The sequence below is a fragment of the Mesocricetus auratus genome, unplaced genomic scaffold, assembly GCF_017639785.1.
Source record: "Mesocricetus auratus isolate SY011 unplaced genomic scaffold, BCM_Maur_2.0 Super-Scaffold_100015, whole genome shotgun sequence".
Lineage (NCBI taxonomy): Eukaryota > Metazoa > Chordata > Mammalia > Rodentia > Cricetidae > Mesocricetus > Mesocricetus auratus.
Window position 1 is genome coordinate 8,608,158 of NW_024429198.1, and position 13,872 is coordinate 8,622,029.

Below are 13,872 nucleotides of genomic sequence, written 5' to 3' on the forward strand. Positions count from 1 at the left end.
GTCTTGCAAATATGTAAAAGGACAACACACTCCTTCCCTATGGGAAATTATTATTTTTTTCAGTTTCTTGGAACAAGATGTCTCAGGCTGGCCTTGAACTCCCCCTCCCGAGTATTGGGATTTCAGGCATGCAGCACCAGAGTCATTGGGAAGTTCTAGTGTTGTACCACTTTACACAACTAGCTATAAAACAACAGGAACAGGGAGAAGGCAAAAGCATCAGAGTTTATAGGTTGTCTGGAGACTCAGGAGATACTACAGTCAAGTGACAATTGGAGGCCTCTCTGCAGGTGGAAGTTTCCTGTTCCGACTGCCCAGTCCCAAATAACTTATATGAATTGTAAATGCTTGGCCAATTGCTGAGGCTAATTGCTAACTAGCTCTTACATTTTGAGTTTACCCATATTCCTTATTAACGCTCTGCCACGTGGCAGTACCTTTATTACCATGTCATGTTCATCTCCTGTTCCCTCTATGTCTGCGGGTGACTCCTTGGACTCTGCTCTTCTCCTTCCCATCATCCTTAGTTTGGTCACCCTACCTGTCTGCCTACTGGCCAATCAGCATTTCATTTGAATGACAAATCTTTACGGTGTGTGAGGTTATTCTACAGCACCCATCTTAGAGTTTCTATTGCTGCGATGAAACATCATGACCAAAGAGCAAGTCGGGGAGGAGAGGGTTAATTAGGCTTACACTTCAGCATTGCCGTTCACCATGGAAGGAAGTCAGGGCAGGAACTCAAAATAGGGCAGGATCCTGATGTGGAGGCCATGGAAGGGACCTGCTTACTGGCTTAGTTCCCTTGGCTTGCTCCTACCCACCTTCTTATAGAACCCAGGACCAGCAGGCAGGGATGGTATCACCTACCAAGGTGTTGGGCCCTCCCCCACTGGTCACACTAATTGAGAAAATGTCTTACATCTGGATCTCAAGGAGGCATTTCCTCAGCTGAGGCTCCCTCCTCTCTGATGACTCTAGCTTGTGTCAAGTTGACACACCAAACCACCCAATACAAGGCCAGAATATGCCAGCCTTAAAATATGCCTCTTTGGCATATCGATTGTTTTAAGTTGGCTATTTTGAGAAACTGTAGATGTAAGAATAGCTCTGACTGTTGCCAAAGCCTGGTCTAGAAGGTTATTCCACAGAAAGCTGATGTCCAGGAGCCACAGCATCAGGGAAAAGTTTTCCTCGGCGGTAAAAGATGAAAAGGCAGGTCTGCTCACACATCAGTTCCTTGGTACTGGGGTATGAGGAGTCAGAGGCAGGATAGGAATAAATGAGAGGCCTAATATAGCCTGGCTTTTCTGGGAACAGGCCCATATCTTCCAGGAACTTGACGGCCACCTCTTTTCATGGTTTGTGGAGAAGGGGACTGATAGGTTTCTTAAGCCTTTAAGGAAACCCTGGTGAGGGAGAGACAGGCAAGTGTATACTGATTATGCCTTGTAGTTCTAAACAAAACAGTTATCAAGGCATGCTCCTCTATACGACAACTGGAGATTCCCAGGGAAAGACTAAGGCAGCAAAGGTGACAGACATATGAAGATCGAGATGCCAAGACTCACCTTGTCCTGGGAACCCTTCAGAATGTGCAGACCCATGTGAAGCCAGGGTTCTTAGTAGCAGCAGCCCTCAAGTGCCAGCAAACCAACCTAGGCAGCTGCTAACTTCACCCACGCTAGAGAAGTGTCCCCTACAATAAAGTCAGTGGGAAACTGCAGTGTTGTCCTGCTGAGCTCCAGACAGCAGGAACCTAGAGAAGCTAGAAGAGTGACTTGGTTTGCTCTCAGTAGCATGAAGGTCATTTATAAGAGAAAGCTACATTTCTAAAAGAAATCCCACTTGTACGTCGTCTTCTGTGTGCCAGGAACAAAGGAAGGGGTTAGAGATTAGTTGGGGGAGTAGGGTTGTGTGTGTGTGTGTGATGTGGGAAGTCCTGTGATTATGTCAATAAAGCACTGTTGGGCCAGTAGGAATCTAGATAGGTGGGACTAGGAGTCCAGGAGGACTCTGGGAAGGAGAAACAAAGAGAGTCAAGATGTAACGTCATGGGGGTAGGAAGCCCGGAACTATTCTCCGGTAAGAGAAATACTTAGATTAACAATTATGGGGTAAATACTTAAGTCAGAGCTAGCCAGAAAGAAACAAGCAAGGCCAACAGCTTCATAATTAATATAGCCTCCTGTGTGTTTATTTGGGACTGATGCGGCTCTGGAACCAGGCTGGCGGGAAGGCTTCCCTTTACGTGTGTGTGTGTGTGTGTGTGTGTGTGTGTGTGTGTGTGTACAGCTCACAGGAGAGGGCTTACCCAGCATATGCATGGCCTGGCCTTGATCCCCTGAACAATGAGTGAAGCGAACAAGGACCTAACAACTTACTTCTGCTACAGGATGTTTTTCCAGGCCTTTATTCAAAACCTGGTAGTATTTAAGCCTGATGTTTAACTATTTGCTGTTTTTTTGTTTTGTTTTTCATTTTTTTTTTAGATTGACTCTAAAGAGTTCTTGGTTTCCTTCCACACATACAGGAGGTATGAGGAATTATATAACAAACACCTCTGCTTTTCTCTTGTTCCTTTTTCTTTCATTATAGAGAATTCCATTCTAGAACTATGAAGGGTGTTAGTGGGGGAAAAACTGTTGCCACTGTGACAACTGGCTTTCTCCCTTTGACATGGTGGACTTGCTAGGCAACAGGAGAGGGCCTCATGCCCTCACCTCTCACCCCGCAGGGAGCGGCTACCACAGAGCATCCAAAGTACACACAGGCCACAGTGAAAGATGCAGTGACCCTGTGTCCCCAGGTGTTTGACTCTGGCTCTTTACTGGGCTGACCACGAACTCCCTCCAATCACTCACACAGGAGGTGACTAGGAAGCTTAGGGCCTGTTGGGTTCAAATTGGACACACTTGGGTAGAGCGCCCAGCTGACTCTACAGAACAAGAAATGGCTGTTTCCTTCCTAGCACGTAGAATGCATGGCGAGCACATTTGGATAAATGAACGATCATGAAGAGGGCTCCACGAGGAGTGCTCCTTTAGGAAATCCAAGAAAAAGGATTTAATTCAAGTTCCAGATTATTCAGGTTAATGTGAAAAAAAAAAGAAGGACTCAACCAATAATTTATATATGTAAATTGGGCACAAGATGTTCTTTTATTCAATCATTTATTGGGCATCTGTTCTGGGCTGCCACCAGCGTTCGAAGCACTAGGAACAGAATGCTGTACTGTTGTGACACATCTTCTTGCGATTTCGTTTGTTCACAGCTCATCATTTGGATATAAAACAAAATTGGCAGAAATCAGTCTATAATCCCCGAACTCAGGGGGTGGAGACTGGAGGGTCGAAAGCTGGAGGCAGCTGGATGCAGAGCGAATTCAAGCTGGAGTTGGTGTTCAGGTCTGTGGCTCCAGCTGAGACCGAAGGATGACAATTCTGGGCTATAGTCACAGAGGTCAACAGCAGAGTGGGTTTCTTTGAGAACCTGCCTCAAAAAAATAAGTGTTATGGGTGTAGCTCAGTGGGAAAGCTCTTGTCTGGCATGTATAAGGCTCTGCGTTCAACCCATTAGCTCTGCAGAGACTATTTCCTTAAAAATAAGAAAATTCATCAAGACTGAGTCCCAGAGTGACCAAGGCACTGGAGAGTGGAATTGCAAACGAATCTGGTCGTCTACTGCCATCTTGTGTCCAGACTTCTCAATTACACCAATGGACAATGAACAGCGTTAGTTTACTGTTGCTGCTAAAGGGAATCTCTTCCACTTCACTGGGGTTTGAGTCTTTCCATTGGCTGAAAAAGGGTGACAATAGATTAGAGAGAGGTTGTGTGTTCTTGTGCATGGGGCCCTTACAGGAAGGTGAGTACCCAATAACTCAAGATCCATACATATGTATCTGGCTTTGTAGGGGAGAGGGAAATTGAGGGATGATGTAGAGGGGGCTAGACCATCCAGATTGGGTGGTACATTTTAAAAGGAGCATTGCATGTTTAAAAAACACACAATGGCTTGGGCCAAAGTTCACTGGGCTCTACACGTGGTGTTTGATTCTCAGTCTCTTCCTCTGATGAGTTTAATCTCCCTTGGTTAATGAAATTTCACTAAGAGGATTGAAGGGAATTATGTGCTTTTTTTTTTTTTGGATCCTGCGTGTAGGTAGATAAGGGAACTGCAGAGAAAAGCTTCTCCCTGCACCATGGGGGAGGGAGACAACATCCCAGGGATCTGGATCCTCAGGCGACTTCTTAGGCCTTCAGATTTCCCATAGTTCAAAGTGCTCAGCATGCCGAAATGCGGTCATTTCCCGAGCATCCCTCCATACTGCTCCAATAAATTGTCACATGCTTGGTGGCTTAAAAACAACACAGGTGGTTTTATAATCTTTCATTTGAATTACGCATTCAAAATAGATCTCAGCAGGCTAAAATTAAAGGACCAGCAGAGCCTGTGTTCCTTCTAAGGGTCCCAGAGTAGAGGTAGACTGTATTGTCTGGTGGTCCCCTCCTGTTTTCAGGGTCAGTCACTGGCGGTGATTCTTCCTCAGGGTGTGTCACTCTGATACTGTGTCCTCGTCCATGTACACTGGAGCCAACATGGTGAACCAGAGTACTCTCCAATCGCCACTCCTAATTCTCCCCATCGTGGAGCAGCCTACTTATAGGTTTCATATGCTAGCATGCTACTCTTTGGGGCAAAGAACCTTATTTTGCCTACCACAGAATTAATTTTTTCTGGGGGCAGACATACTACTTATATTTTAGTCAGATGGTAGCCATTAAATCAGACTTTCTCTGCCCTCTTTTGTAACTTGAAATGGATGAAAAGAAATAGAAACATCTTTGTCAGTGCCTTAAAATGTTTACTAAGTGTTTAGAATTCCCCAAATCTGCTCTCCCCAAACATTATTAACCTTAGCTGGAAAACTCAGTAAATATAAAAATGATGCTAAAGAACTCAAAATATTTATCCTTAACAACAGCAGGCATATAAGCCCAAATACTGCCTGATAATACATAAACTATATAAGGCTTTTTTTTTAGATAGGGTCTGGTGTAGCTTAGGCCTATGGCCTTGAACTCCTGATTCTTCTGCACCCCTCCCTCTCAAGTTGAATAGAGGGTACTGTTTGCTGAGTAAATGGTTTCATTTACAAACTAGCCAGTATTAAGCTCACAAGAATTAAACAAATAGTAATTCATAAAGGGACTACAGGAAGAGAGGAATAAAACAGGTCAGCATGAATTCCTTACTGGCGACAGATGGAGACCCGTTTTTTACTGTCATTGGTCGGTCAGGGACACATCTACCAGACATTTATGACCTTACCGGTGTTGGAGCTCAAGTCTAGGACGTCATGCATCCCAGGCAAACATCACTTTATATGTAGTCATGTTTCCTGTCCACATCACCCAAGTGGCCTTTACATTGTGGGTGATTAACAGGGCTCTCCTTTTTTTTCTCTGAAGGTCAGCAGTGTATGTAAACATCTAAAGAAAACTAACAGGATAGTCCTTGGGCTCGACAGTGCTTCTCTGCTTTTCTTGGAACATCACCTATATAGTCATCTGCTTTATGCTATCAGGTACCTTTTGGGACCTGTTTTGTGGTTTCAGACTGTTATCCTGAACCAAGTACTTGTTAAAGACAAGTTCCTTAGATACAAACAAATATAACAAAATGTTCTTAATCTTTTAAACACTGTGAACAATGTAACTTGGATAGTCACCAAAAGATGTATATATAGCTATCCCTAAGAATGCTATGTTCCCTTGAGAAACCAAAGCCCACGTTAGGGTGTTGTGATGGCTATTCTTGGTTGTCAACTTGAATATATCTGGAATGAATTATAATCCACAAATGGAGAGTGCCCTGGCGATCTGGATCTTGAAGACGGATGACATATGCTTTTAATCCAGACCTTGAGATAGTGCATCTATGTAGTTCTGGCTTTAGAGTTGTGAAGGATACATCAGTAAAGGGGATGATAACCTTCCTATGAGGTTAAGGACAGCCTCTGAGGTCAGGTGTGTGGCAGGGGAATGCCTGCTTGGAGGTCTTGACAGGTCATTGTTTGAAGCTGTGAAAGTGAAGGCTGGATTGTGATAGAGCCCCTAAGATGTTAGAGGTACCAGAGTTGTGGCACACTGACATAAAAGGAACCGAACCAGGAGGAGAGAGAATTGTGTTGTGGGCAACCAAGTTGGAAAGGCAGAGCCATCCAATATCTTTGACATCAGACATGGAGCTACAGGACAGAGTCTCTGCTGAGACCCAGGGCTTGTCATTTAGACTAGTCTGGCTAGCTAGCTTCCTCTGGGGGTTCCATACCCCCGCTTCCTGTGGTTTGGAATTGCAGATGGGCTGCTACACTCATTTGTCATTTATGTGAATGATGGGGCTCCAAACCCCATGTGTGGTAAGGGTTTTACCAACTGAATCATCTCCCTAGCCTTATGTATGTATTTATGTATGTGTGGCGATATATTATTTATGATTTATTAAAGCTTGTCTGAGGATTCATAAAGCAAAGTCAGGCTCAAGCTACAGAGATCAGGTAGTGGTGATACACAGCTTTAATCACAGTAGTCAGAAGCTAGTATGTGGTGGTACATGCCTTTAATCCTAGGACTCAGGTTTAAGAGGTAGAGGGATCTCTGTAAGTCCAAGGCCAGTCAGATCTACACAATACTGATTCAGTTCTAAAGATGATCTCAGTAACTGGGATCACATGCCTTTAATTCCAGCACTAGAGGGGTATAAAAGATAGGAGCAGGGTCTTCAGCAGTCAGTATCAGGCATTCATTCTCCAGCCATGTTGAGAATAGGAATGCCCCAGCCCTTTTAGAGGTAAGAGCTCCTGGGTAGCTTGGTTGCTTTGCTTCTGTGATCCTCATGTTAAATCCCAGTATTTGTCTCTGGGTCTTTAATTTATCATGTTAAAGTATGTATGTATGTATGTATTTTGCATCACTAGGGATTGCACCCTGTACCCTCATGTGCTATGTTAAGTGCTCTACCACTGAGTTGTATCTCCAACCCTTTGTGTGTGGGTGTGTATGTGTGTGTGTGTGTGTGTGTGTGTGTGTGTGTGTGTGTGTACATGTGGAAGCCAGAGGACTTCAAGTATTGTTCCTCAGGTGCTATCTGCCTTTCATTGAACTACACCTTGCCAAGTAGGCTTGTCAGCTATTTATCTCCAGCTCTCCAGTGTAGGATTCCGAACTGTCACCATACCTGTATTTCCACAAGGGTTCTTGAGACTGAACACAGGTCCTCACGTCTGTAAGGCAAGCACATTACTGATGAGAAGACTGAGCCTCTTGTCTCCCCCTACCAAATGGTAGTGTAGGCACTTGGTCCTCAGCTGAGTCATCCTTCATCTTTCAAAGTTACCTAGAAGGAATTCTATAATCTGCATCTGGCACCTCCTATGAACATGGAGACTGGGCTTTAGAATAACATCACATTTGCCTCCTTGCCAGTCTTAGGTTTTTTTTCTGTGATTTGACATTGCATGCGATGTTGACATGACAGCATGGGGACTTTTATCTTCTTGTACCGCTACTGTAAGAATTAGACTTGTATTCTTTTCCTCATCCATCAGGTTGATGTCTGATTCTCTTCTTTTGCTTTGCTATGAGGCAGCAGAAGGCCAGTAAGATGGCTCAGTAGGAAAGAGCTTTCTATGAAAATGTAAAAGCCCAAGTTTGATCCCCAAATTCCATGTGGAAGCAAAACTCCCTAAATTTGTCTGTCCTTTGAGCTCCACACACATGCTGTATGACATTTGACCTTTGACCTGAAATTATTTGATCTTGAGCTTTAGCAAGTCCTAGTCTTCTTGAACCTCAATTTCTTCATCTGAAAATAAGGGAGTTGAAGAGATTATTTTTAGGATTTCTTTCAGCCTGTTAACATTCTGTGGTTTTCTGCATTCATGCCCTTGAACTGAAACATATTGTGTGATCTATACTTTACAAGAGGATAAAACAAATGTAGTATAGCCTTCATTTTCTAATGTCTGGTGACATTGAATGTTTTTAATTGGTCATCTGTTTTTATCTTTTGAGAACCATTTGTTTATGACCCATTTATTGGTTGGGTTATTGGGTTTCTTGTTAGTTTTTTGAGTTCTTGTATATTCTAGCTATAAATCCTTCAGATGTATAGCTGGTAAAGCTTTCCTCCCATTCTGTAAGGCAACTCTTCACTCATTTCTTTTGCTGTTTAGCTTTCTTGTTTCATGAAATGCTGTTCGGCAACTGTTAACATTACTTACTGGGTGACTGGAGCCCTATTTAGGATGTCCTTGCCTATGCCAGTATGTTGAAGTATTTCTATAGTTAATCTCTAACAGTTCATGTTTTTTGTTAAGATCTTTGATCCAGGCCAGGCAGTGGTAGTGCACACCTTTAACCCCCGCACTTGGGAGGCAGAGGCAGGTGGATCTCTGTGAGTTCAAGGCTAGCCTGGTCTATAAAGCAAGTTCCAGGACAGCTACAACCGTTAGTCAGACAAATCCTATCTCAAAAACAAAACACAACAAAACAAAAAACCAAAACGAATTTTGATCCAGTGGAGCTGAATTTTGCAAGGCAATCTAGTTTCATTCGACATTCATTCCAGTTTTGCCAGCACCATTTATTGAAGAGGCTATCTTGCCTTCAAATTTTTGTTCTTCAGATTTCTGGCATCTTTGTAATTAGGTAGCTGCTCCTGTGTGGGTTTGTATCTGGGTCCTCTGCTCCAGACCCACGTGTTGCTTTGTGCTGGCACTCCACTCTATTTGGTACTATGCTCAGTAGTGTAACTTGGAAACAGATGTGGTGATATCTGTGGTATTGTTCTTTTCCCCCGGGATTGTACTCAAGTTGTCAGGCTCGGTGGCAAGTTTTAGCAGCTGATTTATCTCGTTGGCCTTCTGAATTAATTTTTAAGACCCACCCTCTCTTTCTGTGAAGAATGGCATTGGAATTTTAATGGGATGGCCTTTAATTTGTTGATCGCTTTTGGTAAGATAGTCATTTGCACAATATCTATTTCATGAGCATGCCTCTCTCTTATTTCTGTTTTTTTTAAAAATTATTTTATTGTCTTTTATGTCTATGGGTATTTTGCCTATAAATATGAATGCATACTGTGTGTGTGGGAGCGGGGGGGGGAGGGCTGGCTGTGGAGGTCCAGATAGCATTGATCTCCTGGAACTAAAGGTACAACTGGGTGTGGACCACATATCCACATATGGATGCTTGGAATTAAGCTGAGTCCTCAGGAAGAGCAACCAGTGCTCTTACCCACTGGGTTAGCTCTCCAACCCTAGTCTTCTTGTTTTGAGACAGGGTTTTTCTATGTAGTCCAGGATGGTCAAGAACTCAATGATCCTTTGCTTCAATTCCTGAGCATTAACACTGCAGGAACGCACCACCACACCTGCCTGGTTCTACTCTACCAGCTTTTCTCATAGTTAGGAACTGATGGTCCAGGAACAGAATACAAACCTCCCAAAGGTCTTTGTCCATCATCAGCTTTCTTGCTAGGTGGAATTGAGGTGTACTCAGGGAAAATCTTGGAAGCTTCATGTTCAAGATGGTAGAGTCAAAGATCAAAACAGCCAAAGTCCAGAATCCTTGCTTTAGAGGGGGTCTACTGAACAGAAACTTTATTTTGGAAATTTTTCATTTAGTGTGAGAGGCATTTTTCGGCTAAACCAGGTGTCCTTTATTCAACCAATACAGGTCTATTTCTGGATCTTATTCTGTTCATATTTGCTGTACTACCTTGTTCTAATTAATAAAATTTTAATTAATATAATTATGTACCTAGAACATAAGCTACTTGTTAATATTTATTTTTCAGCATTTTTCTAGCAGGTTCATTTTAATCTTAAGTTTAGAATCAGTTTCACTAGTTAAAATGAAATCTCCTAAGGTTACTCACACTTGCAATCTCGGTACCTGGGTAATATAGTTAGGTTCCAGAAAGGGAAGGAGGGAGGAAGCAAGATCTTTGTGGGGCCTCAGATGGCAAAGAGGATGCAAAGACAATGAAGGCAAATATCAAAGAGAAGAACCTGATGGCGTTGGATAGCACACGGCTCAGAATGGTACGGAGAAGACCTGTTACTTGCGAAAAGGGTTACTGGCAAGCCAAACACCATTCCCAACAAACCTGTTGGCTGCTCCTTTCTGGCCACTGGGGAACTGTTGTGGGTTGTGTGGAGGAGGCCTCTAACCTCAGGAGGGAAGCAGACACTTGTTTGAGGTCCCTGGAACAGCATATCAGAACCAGAGCAATGAATAGAGCCCCAGTGCTCTGCCATTTTTGTCTTTGACCCTCAGTATCAGTTACACTTTTAGTTTTTGATAGAGTCTTGCTATGTAGTTTTCGCTGGCCTAGAGCTTGTTATATATAGATCAGGCTAACTTTAAATACATGGTGTTTTGTCTGCCTCTACTTTTCAAACGTTGGGATTATAGACGTGCCAATGTGTGGCTACCTGAATATTTTTATATTAGTATATCATATCTTCCTATAGTCATATCTTCATTTATGTTATTTAATAGGCTTGTAAAGTTCTATTTGCATAGGTTGCAATAAAGCTTACTTTGTGGGTACCTTGCTTTGAATTATAACATCCTATATACTGACATTTTATTGACTACATGCTATTTATCTGGAAATCTTCCTAAGGCACTGTGTTGCCTGTCTCGGCATGATGCCAGAAAAAAGTCAAATTACTAGTCTATTAATACTCAAAAGCAAAATAAACCATAAAAAGCTTAAAAAGCTCTATGCCATGTAGCAACTATAGACTGTATTTAGATAATTTTCAAAAGTCTGCTGAATTTATACATTTTCCAAGCAGTTCTACAAAGCAGAAGATTTTAATAAACTATTTAACAAGAAAATGTTATATTGGGATTTAAGGAAGTCTAAAAGACCTCACCTTTTCCTCCTAATTATCTAAATAACTGTGTCTCCATCACGATACAGCATCTAGCAAGGAGCAGGATTGTATCTCTGAGCAACAGCTTCCTCAAGGTTGACTTGCTCATCAATTGGCACCACTGTGAGCCACTTTTATGTGGTCTACCTTCAGAAACTTGCACCAGTGGATGAGGAGAGCAGAACAAAAGATCCCGGCGTTCCTTCATTCACTCTTTTGGCCCAGGAAGAGGCAGAGCAAGACTACAGCTGTACTTCTAAGTGGAAGGAAATAACCAGAAGTGAGGAAGAATTGTCAGTCCTTGAACAGTCAGCAAAGCTTACCCAAAGCAGGATATTTTTAGTGATTTAAAGTTCATACCCACAGTTGTGGTCAAATCATGTCAAATGTTAGATTTCAAAACTTTAGACAAAAATTTAACCTGTGCATATTTGTAGGTTATGTTTACCCAGCATTTGGAACTCAGTTCTTATCAGGTCATATCTGTAAGAGGACAGATTACTAAAGACCTGACCATCTATGACTATGTAAGGACAAGTTAAAAATATGTTAGCGGGCTGGACAAAGGTGTTCCATAGACATTTCTCTAAACACCACAGGCTATTGCTAAGGCCATTGGTTATTGTCCAGAACTGAATGGTAAAGCCCTGTTGTTGAAGACACTACTTTTTATTCTTTGCTTTTTTAATTCACAGAGATCCATCCACCTGCCTCCATCCTGAGTTCTGGGATTAAAGGTGTGTGCTACTGTCGACTGGTGACACTTATGTCATCAAACACAGAGAAATCAACCTGGTGCTTTCCTAAAAGCTGCACCCCTACTGACTAGTGTTCACAGTGCTAGATGGCACTTTGCATGCTGGAGGAGAAAAGTAATCATCAGTACCACCCAGCTACAAACCCTGCAACCTACAAAGACCTCCTTGCAAGATGTACTAACGCAACAGTGGCACAAATAGGAAGTAACCAACCACTTCTGATTGGAATCACTCTATGAGCTGGAAGACACATCTGACACTGCTCAGGGGGCAAAGTACCTGGCTTAAACAGGTCACAGGCCTAGGGGGAAACCCACTACTATTTTTCTGCTAAAGGAACACGGTAATAAAATGACTCCTAATGACATATTGCTATATCCATAGAGCAGAGCATTGACCAGCCCTCATCAGAGAAAGCTTCTCCTTTTAGTAGATGGTGATTAGCTGAGACCCACAACGGGACAATGTGCAGAGTTAAAGACTTGGGAGGACTCAGCCCTAAATGGAATGTCTTCATCACATCCCTCCCTCAAGACTTAAGAGATCTATGTGGAAGAAGAGGCGGAAAGATTCTAAGAGTCAGAGGTGGTGCATGATTCCAAGGAAACAGCATCTTCCAGACATAAGAGGACTGACACACATATGACCTGCAGAGACTGTGACAACATGCACAGGACCTGCTAACTTTAAAATCAGACAAAATCTCAGCACTGAGAAGAGGAAACTGTTCATAGTTTATATTTTCTGGGAAAGGGGGAATCAGTTTTTTCCAGTGGTGTGTTACTGGGTATGTCAACCACACCCTAGGGCAAGTCCCATCCCAGGAGTAGTTAGCCTACACAAAATGGGTTCTTGGTTAGTTTTTTTCTTTTTCTTTTCTTTCTTTATTTCCTGAGAGAAAGAACATTGAGATGGAGAGGGAGTATCTAGAAGGAGTTATATACAAAATACATTGTAGGAAAAAAATTTAATTAAAAATTAAAATATTAGGGTGTTAAAAAGATGGCTCAGCAAATAAGAACACTGGCTATTCTTCCACAAGACCTGGGAATTCCCAGAACCCACACGGAAGCTGACAATTGCCTGTAACTCCAGTTCCAGGACTTCCAGACACCCTCTTCTGCCCCCCTCATACATATAGGCAACATATCCATGCATGTAAAACACTAAAATAATTGTTTGTCAATAGATGCTTATACTGATTATAACAGAAAAATTATGAATAACTATTTAAAGCTCTATTAACTTTTTTTAAAAAAGATTATTTATTATGTATACATTGTTCCTTCTGCATGTGTCCCTGCAGGCCAGAAGAGGGTACCAGGTCTCATTACGGATGGTTGTGAGCCACCATGTGGTTGCTGGGAATTGAAATGGGCTTCATTCAACAAATAGGACTGAACACAGGGCTGAGGCAGGCTAGGAGGACAGTCAAACACCAGAATTTCTATAAAGGAAAGGGAATTTTTTTTGTTCTCATTTTGAGATAAGTCTAACTCACAGGAACCTTCCTGCATTAGCTTGGGTATTGAGATTACAGGTGTATACCAACAACCTGTAATCCAATCCAGGTTAAAAAATGATGGATCACACAAGAGTTCACTGGAATCATAACAAATAATAACAACCCTCCCAACAACAAAAATTCAAAACGAAACAGCTAAAAACCAATGAAATCAACAGACTGACATAAAGAATAATTAGTGCTAGTTTGACCGAAAAGCCTTAAAACTGCCAAATGTCATTTAATTTCACTTAGAACACAGAATAAAAAATTTGTAAAACTAATGCCTATTTACAGAACTCTAACAGAAAATTTTCAAAATTTAAAAGCACAATTTTCAGTTCTAATTTTGTATGAACACAAACCTTTTGTGTAGATACTGTATCAAAATGGAAGCCTAATCAGTTAACTTTGCTTACACAATACAAACTTTCATAGTGACAAGAGAATTCACCAGGGGAAAATATTGCCACTATAAAAGGGAGCATGTTTCCATCTACCGATGAATGTCAGGGGTCATGTGTCCTGGAGTACCAGCTGCAGTCAAGTGACTGACTTTGGCTGCACAAGTCCACAGGCACACGTGCAGATGAGGGCTGGAGGTGACCCGCACTAACAAAAGCCGCTGCTTGCTCAGGTGGGAATGACGGATGCTT